We start from the raw sequence: 6952 nt of genomic DNA, 5'->3' as shown, positions 1-6952 counted from the left end.
ATTTGAGATTTTGTATGATTTGAATAGTAACACAGGTTATTATTCAATTTGGGTTATTATCTGGAGTAGTAAATCCATACAGGAGGTAGATCTTGTCCAAGAAACAGTACCAGATGAAAGTCAGAGAAGCTGAATATGTCATTAGGTTCAAAAAATGAAAACAAGCTAAAAAATGAAGAGCTGGTAAAAGCAGAAATAATAGCGATAATGGCACAAAGGTAATTAAATAAATAGGTCTTAGTCTTAAGGAATCACGGACAAACTTTTCCTATATTAAGTCACAACCACTTGTCACAGAAATGGTGTGGTCTGAATAAAAAGGAACAAGGTCAATTAAATATTTATTAAAGGGAGTCTAGCGGTAGCGCAGCGAGTTAAGCACAGGTGGCACAAAGCGCAAGGACCGGCATAAGGATGCCGGTTCGAGCCCCTGGCTCCCCACCTGCAGGGGAGTCACTTCACAAGTGGTGAAGCAGGTCTGCAGGTGTCTTTATCTCCCTCTCTCTCTTCCCCTCCTCTTTCCATTTCTCTCTGTCCTACCCAACAATGACGACATCAATAACAACAACAGCAATAACTACAACAATAAAACAACAAGGGCAACGAAAGGGAATAAATAAATATTTTCTAAAAAAGAAATATTTATTGAAATCTTACCAGATCAGATGTGTTTTACTAACATCAGAAGTTGTTTCGTATTTATTTAAATTTAAAGTAACAAGAGTTTTACCTATTGACTTTTTTTTTTTTTTTGCAGATAGTAATAGCCACTCTAGATAGAGTATTAACAGACAGCTGTAGTCAATGACTAGCAATGAATCATATTTCCCTGTGTTCCAGAACACACGGGTCTGAGCTCTAGCAATTAGGAACAGAAATAGCCAAAATTATATAAACAAAGACATTGTACAGAAAAATGTGAACTTTAAGCAACTGCAGTCAGGGAGAATATAAACTCTCTGTTCTGTTTGAGGGAGATTGTAGATGACAAGAGACAGGAACCAGGACCTAGAAAGAGGCACTTCCCTTTGCTGTTCTTGGCAAAAGCTTGCACCACTTCCCAAGTAAGTGAAACTGGGGTTAATAACAGAAACATTCTCTAGTCAGATGAGTTTATGCTTAATTGCTTAGTAGAGAATATAGAGTTTGTTCTAGAAAGTGAGCCCAGTCATTGTCATGTAGTTTTTCCATTTTGTAAAATTCCAAAAGGAATCATGATGGGTGACTTCCAGTGAATATAAAGCATGATCAACTGCCTTCAGGGTTCTGGTTCATTATAACAGAGAAGTATGTCATTTTGCTTGTAGGAAGAAGTCTGAAAAATAGTTTCCCCTTCTCTACACATTGTGTTGGCTTCAGTCACTTTTCTGAAAGACCTTTCCTTAGCCAGCTAAAAAGACTAGCCCACTTCTATTATTATAAGAGTGAAGCTAGCCCATTTAGTAATATTTATACCTCTAATCCAGTAACAAGAAATTTTCTTCCATTTCTGTGCATTCTCTGTTTCTTTTTTAAAAAATATTTATTTATTCCCTTTTTTGCCCTTGTTGCCTTATTGTTGTAGTTATTATTGATGTCATTGTTGGATGGGACATAGAGAAATGGAGCTAGGAGGGGAAGACAGAGAGGAGGAGAGAAAGATAGACACCTGCAGACCTACTTCACTGCCTGTGAAGTGACTCCCCTGCAGGTGGGGAGCTGGGGGCTTGAACCAGGATCCTTACTCTGGTCCTTGTGCTTTACTATGCACCACATGTGCTCAACCCGCTGCGCTACCGCCTGACTCCCTGTTTTCTGTTTATTTTAGCAACATCGTACAGTTTTTGATGTAAAGGTCCGTCACTTTCTTCATGAGATTCACCCCAAGATATTTTACCTTTTTGGAGTTCGACTGTAAATGGGACAGAGTCTTCTATTTCCCTTTTATCTGATTCCTTGCTTGTATACAGAAATACCACAGATTTATGTGTGTTCATTTTGTATCCTGCTACTCAGCTGAATCTATTAATCATTTCCAGTAGTTTTTGGTGGAGTCTTTGGGGGTTATCTTTATAATGTGTCATCAGCAAAGAGTGATAGTTTGATTTTTTTTCTATTCCAATCTGTATGCCCTTGATATTGATTTCTTGTCTGGTTGCTGTGGTGAGGAAGACCTCAAGAACTATGTTGAATAGCAGTAGACATCCTTGTCTGGTTCCTGATTTTAGAGAGAGAATGATGTTAACTGTGGGTTTGTTGTAAATGGTCCTTATTATGTTGAGGAATGGTCTTTTTATTCCAAGTTTCAGGAGGGTCATTATCATAAATAGGTGTTGCCTCTTTCCAGTGCCTCTTCAGCATCAATTGATATGATCATGTGATTTTTATTTTGTTGTTAATATGATGAATTACATTGATTGACTTGTGTGTGCTGAACCATCCCTGCTTCCCAGGGATTAATCCTGTTTGGTCTTGGTGAATTAGTCTCTTTATATGTTGTTGTATTCTCTTTCCCATGGTCTTGTTCAAGATTTTTACATCAAGGATATAGGTATATAGTTTTTTGTATGTTTGTTTGTTTTCTTGCAGAGTCCCTTCCTGCTTTGGAGATCAAAGTGGTGTTCACCTCATAGAATATGTTTGTCCCTCTTCAATTTCCTGAAATATTTTAAGGGGAATAGGTGTTAGTTCCTCTTTGAATGTTTTATAGAAATTGTTATTAAAGCCATCTAAGCCTGGGCTTTTATTCTTCGGAAGATTTTTGATTTCTGATTCAATTTACTAGTGATTGGCTTATTTAAGCTATCTACTTCCTATTGGATTAGGCATGACAGGTGTTACGATTATAGAAATGCATTCATTTCTTCTAGGTTTTCCACTTTGTTTTCATACGGATGCTCACAATATTCATATATCTCATCTTCAGTTGTAATTTCACATGCTTGATTGTTTTTATCATAGCTTTCTCTCTTTTTCTTTTTTGTGAGTCTAACAAGTGGTTTATCTATTTTATTTATCCTTTGAAGAACAAGCTTTTAATTTCATTCATCTTTTGGATTGTCTTTCTGGATTCTATTTCATTAATTTCTGATTTTGACTATCTCGTCTTTGGGGTCTTTTTGTTGTTCCTTTTCTAGTTGACTCAGTTGTGATATTAGCTAGTTTACCTGAGATCCTTGATGCTTGTTAATATGAGTCTGTATTGCTATAAACTTCCCGTTTAGGACAGCTTTTGCTGCATCTGACAGAGGCTGGTAGTTGGTGTTCTTCATTGTTCTCTAAGTAATCTTTATGTTCTCTTTTGATTTCTTCGGTGACACAGGTATTATTCAGAAGTGTCTTTTTCAGTCATCATAATTTGGGTATATTTCTTTGTTTCTTTTTTGTGGTTGATTTCTAATGTCACTGCTTCTTGGTCAGAAAAGATACTTTTTACTTATTTATTTATTTATTTTTAATTTTTTTATTATCTGTATTTATTTATTGGATAGATACAGCCAGAAATTCATAGGGTAGGGGTGACAGAGAGGGAGAGAGATAGAGAGACACCTGCAACACTGCTTCACCACTTGCAAAGCTTTCCCCATGCAAGTGGGGACTAGGGGCTTGAACCCAGGTCCTTGTGCATTGTAACATGTGCACTCAACCAGGTGCACCACCACCCAGCCCCTATTTATTTATTTTTTTAACCAGAGCACTGATCAGCTCTGGCTTATGGTGGTGTGGGAGATTGAATCTGGGACTTTGGAGCCTCAGATATGAGAGTCACTTTGCAAAACCATTATACTATCTAACTCCCAAAAGATACTTTTTATGATTTCAATATACAAATATTTATTAAGGCTGTCATTTTGCCCCAACATATTGTCGATCCTTGAGAATGTTCCATGTCCCCTTTCAAATAAAAATATATTCTTCTTTGGGGGATGAAAAGTTCTGAATATAGCTGTTAAATTCAACTCATCTATAAGTTCATTTAAGGCCTCTATTTCATTGCTGATTTTTTTTTTTTGTTCTGGTGATCTGCCTCTTGCTGTGAGTGGTGTGTCAAGGTCTCCAACTAATACTGTACTGCGGTTGATGTCTCCCTTAAGGTGAGTTAGTACATTTTTATATATGTGGGTGCACACATATTGGAGACAAATTCATTGAAGATGTTTATGTTTTTTGTTGGGATGATTCTCTGACCAATATGGAGTGTCAATGTCTTTCACCTTCTTTGCCTGAAAGTCTAATTTAAGTGACATTAGAATAGCTATTTGTGAGAGGCAGGCTGGGAGTATGGATCCACCAGTCAACACCCATGTTCAGCGGAGAAGTAATTACAGAAGCCAGACCTTCCACCTTCTGCATCCCACAATGACCTTGGGTCCATACTCCCAGAGAGATAAAGAATAGGAAAGCTGGACCAATTTATATTCCCACCAGCAGTGCAGAAGGGTTCCTCTGTCTCCACAGCCTCTCCAGCATTTGTTGCTGCTGTCCTTTTTGATGTATGCCATTCTCACAGGAAGTAAGGTGGTATTTCAATTTTGTCTTAATTTGCATTTCTCTGAAATCAGCGACCTGGAGCAAATTTTCATATGTTTGTTAGCCTTCTGGATCTCCTCTGAAGAGAGTGTTTTGTTCATATCCTCTGCCCATTTTTGAATGGGGTCATTGCTTTTTTGTTGCTAAGTCTGCTGAGCTCTTTGTATATTTTAGTTATTAGTCTCTTGTCTGATGTATGGCATGTGAAGATCTTCTCCCATTCTGTGAGGGGTCTCTTTGTTTGTGTGATAGGTTTTTTTGGCTGTGCAGAAGCTTTTCAAATTGATATAGCCCTACTGAATATGCCTGCCCTGGAGGGCAAAAATAGCATCATTTGGCTGCCCATGGGCACCGGGAAGACCCAGCTGCTGCCTATGTGGTCAAGAAACATGTAGAGACTGTGGATGGAGCCAAGGTGTTTGTACTGGTCAACAAGGTGTACCTGGTGACCCAGCATTATGAATTCAACAGCATTATGGGCAGACACTGGGCCAGTGTCACCTTGAACTAGGACATGGGGCCATGAGCAGAGTTTGGACACAAGACAAGTGAAAATGAGTTTGACTTACTCATCTGCATAGCTGAGCTGCTGCAGACAGCACTGAGCAGCCCCAAGGAGGGAGGGCACATGGAGCTCAGTACCTTCTCTCTTATCATGGTGGATAAGTGTCACCACACCCACAAAGACTCTGTCTACAATATTATCCTAAACCACTACCTCGAGCAGAAACTCTAGAGGCCCTACCACCTCACCAGACACTGGCAGGGCCTCCAAGCTAGACAAGGCCATTGAGCACATCCTGCAGCTCTGTGCCAACCTAGATATGTGACACATCATGTCACCCCAAAACAGCCACCCACAGCTGCTGGACCACAGCCACCAACCCTGCAAACAGTACAATCTCTGCCAAAGGCGAAACCAGGACCCACCTGGGAACATGCTGAAGAATCTCATGGACCAAATCCACGACCACCTGATGAAGCCCAAAATGGACCAGGACTTCAGGCTCAGATGTATGAGCAGTGGGCAGTGGAGCTGACTCGGGAAGACCCCAAGAATGAGGTGAACTGCCTGGCCACTTGTGGTTCTAAGAACCCAAAACTGGTGATGCTGGAACAAATATTGCAGGAACAGTTGAGGAGCCCTAGCAAACAAGGGGGCATCATTTTCACCCATACCTGCCAAAGTGCTTTTTCCCTCCTGCTTTGGCTTTAGCAGTAGCTAGGCCTGCAAACAATGAACATACAGGCACAGATGCTGATCAGGGCTGGTTCAGCAGCCTGAACACCCATATGACCCAGAAGGAACAGTACCAAATGATCCAGAAATTCTGGGATGGCACCCTGAACCTCTTAGTGGCCACCAGAGGAGGGGTTGGACATCCCTCAGTGCAATGTGGTGGTGTGCTATGGGCTGCTGACCAACGAGCTCTCCATGGTCCAGATGCAGGGTTGGGCAAGCCTGCCCAGAGCAAATGAGGGCAGCTGGGAGCTGTGATGTGAATTGACTAATTAGGTGCAGTGGCTGTCATACAGAGATGGACCCAGCAGAGTACCAGGCCAAGATTCGTGAGCTACAGTAGACAGCACTGCTGAAACGGGCAGCCCAGGCAACCCAACCTGAGCGACAGTGCCAGCAGTTCCAGCCAGAGCATATGCATCTCCTTTGTGTCAACTGCACCACTGTTGTGGGCTACAAGAGTGACCTGTGGAAGATGAAGGTCACCCACTACATCAACATGAACCCCAACTTCTTGATCTACTACAAAGTCTTCCAGCAGCCACTGGTCATTCACAGAGCCTCCAAGGACTGGAAACCTGGGGGTTTCATTAGCTGTAGGAACTGTGGGGAGCGCTGGATGACTTACAAGTCTGTGAAGTGGCTGTTACACAAGATTGGGAGCCTGTGAAGATTGTGAAGACACCACTAGGTCAGCTCCAAGTCAAGAGTTGGTCCATGTGCCCTTCCCTGTGCCCGACTTTAATTACTTGCAGCATCATGCCTAGAGCCTGTGTGATTACTCCTGGGACTGACCACTTTGGCACTGCAGTACTTGGTTCAGGTTGTAAGGGAGCAGGAGACCTCATCGGAGCCACCATGATTGGGCCCTAGCTCCTCTCTGTTCCTTCTTGGTTGCCATCCCCAACCCCATACCTCCCATCCCCCCTTCACAGTCATCAGATCCTGCAGAATGTGGACTAGCTGCAAGGGTGAGGAAAAAAAAACTGTACTGTGCTGTTCTGTACTGGGAATCCCACTGGTTCCCTTGGCCTTTGACATTTTACTTTATCAAGTTATTTCTGTTTTGTTGGTTTGCACGTTTTAGTTCCTTATAACTTACAAACAAAAAATAGAAGAAAAATGCATATTTTGTTTTATGGTTTTTATGAATATTGTGAGTGACAATATCTACAAGATTCTTTTTTATTTGGCCTTGGTTCA

The 6952-nt window shown here is 41.3% G+C and overlaps 1 pseudogene; it reads left to right on the top strand.

The window, feature by feature from the left end:
- Nucleotides 1-4811: 4811 nt before the first annotated feature.
- On the top strand, nucleotides 4812-6543 carry LOC103125291 (ATP-dependent RNA helicase DHX58-like; annotated as a pseudogene).
- The last annotated feature ends 409 nt before the right edge of the window (nucleotides 6544-6952 follow it).

This window comes from Erinaceus europaeus, chromosome 10, assembly GCF_950295315.1.
Source record: "Erinaceus europaeus chromosome 10, mEriEur2.1, whole genome shotgun sequence".
Taxonomy (NCBI): domain Eukaryota; kingdom Metazoa; phylum Chordata; class Mammalia; order Eulipotyphla; family Erinaceidae; genus Erinaceus; species Erinaceus europaeus.
The sequence above is the reverse complement of the archived record's forward strand: the minus strand, read 5'-3'. Positions and strand labels throughout refer to the sequence as shown.